The sequence below is a fragment of the Apteryx rowi genome, unplaced genomic scaffold, assembly GCF_003343035.1.
Source record: "Apteryx rowi isolate R43461 unplaced genomic scaffold, aptRow1 scaffold_57, whole genome shotgun sequence".
NCBI classification, from domain to species: domain Eukaryota; kingdom Metazoa; phylum Chordata; class Aves; order Apterygiformes; family Apterygidae; genus Apteryx; species Apteryx rowi.
Genome location: NW_020450838.1, coordinates 2,884,572 through 2,886,089, shown reverse-complemented (window position 1 = coordinate 2,886,089; position 1,518 = coordinate 2,884,572).

Here is a 1,518-nt window from a genome sequence, read left to right as displayed (position 1 = left end):
TCCGGGCGGCCCCGGCGGCGGCCTCCCCGCGGACCCCCCGCCGGGCTCCGCGCCCCTCCTGCCCCGCGGAAAACACAGTCCCCGGCACCCGCCCCGACTACCCGGCCCGCTCAAACAAACAAACAAAAACCCGCCCCGTCGCAAAGCCAACCCGACGGGAAACTTTCTAATGACTTCTTCTTTCAAGCGCTTAAAAGGCCGGGCGCGCCGCGGGCTGCAGCCCTCTCCGGCCGGGCAGCGCGGCCGCGGCGGCCGCGGTCCGTGCGCGCTGCGCTGCGCGCTGCGCGGTGCCGGGCCGCGGCCGCAGCGCTGTGCGGTGGGTGTGTTTGAGGGACCGCGAGGGAGGGAGGGAGGGGACGGGGGGAGTTAAAGAAACAGTATAGTTAATATTTCCACATCAGGAAGTTACTGTAATAGCCCAGGGGGCAAAAGACTTAACTTAATCTCCTAAATAGTGAGCAACCCATGGCGTCTCTGTTATAGGTTGGAGTTCCCACGTGGTTTTAACTCCTGTATAAAAGTTTCAGTAGAAAGTGCCACAATGTCGTGATTTTGCAGGGGGGGAAAATTAGCAGGAGGAGATCAGAGGAAGATAAGCGAGGAGCAAGCCGCTTCCCCGAGACCTTCCACTGCGGATCCGAGAGGCAACATCAGACGCGTTAAAACAAAACAAAACAAAACAACACAAAACAAAACACAGCGTTCAAGCCAGCACAAGGCGAGCGAAAGATCAAAAAGACGCGGAGAGAGAGAGAGAGAGACAGATTAACTGGAGCAGCAGCAACAACAACAACAACAACAACAACAAAAATCACACCTAATAATCATAATAATAATAAAACCCAAACCACCAACAAGGGAGATTTTGTTTAAAAAGAGCGAGCGAGGCAGCGAGCAGAAGAGCTGGTCTGACCGAGTGGATCCGTGCAGCTACTCCTGGGATCGCCGGGACCGCGCCGACTCCGCGCTCCGCGGCCGCGCAGCGTGCGGAGCCGCTGCCCGCGGCGGCGCCGCGCCCGGGACCCCGCCGCAGCCTCCGCGCCGGACTCCGGACCTCCGCGCTGCTTTCCAAATAAAGCGTATCTCTAATAATACCCTGGGGGAGGCAGGGAGGGGGCGAGAAGGCTCGCGCCCGTGGATCTGCTGGCCGTATACCTGCTCCCCGCTACCTCCTCCCAAATTATGCTCCAGGTCAACTCCGATCGCACGCCAAGAAGCAGCAGGCGCTGAGGGGAAACTACCGAGCCGCAGAGGAGCGGAGCCGACCTGCACCCACGGCCTGCGGATTGTTGTCTTGCGGGGGCGGAGTGGGCGGGGGGGGCACAAGCGGCATTTCTCCCCCCCCCGGCTATAAATTGGATTGTGTATAAATCTGCTTCGTTTGTCTCCCCGAGCCCCCTCCATGACGCCGGACTGAGGAGCGGCTCTCGGCGGCCCGCCCGGACCCCGGCGACGCGAGCGATGCGGCAGCAGCGGCGGCGCTCGGGGATGCCCGCGTGAAGCGGCGCGGGGCTCCCG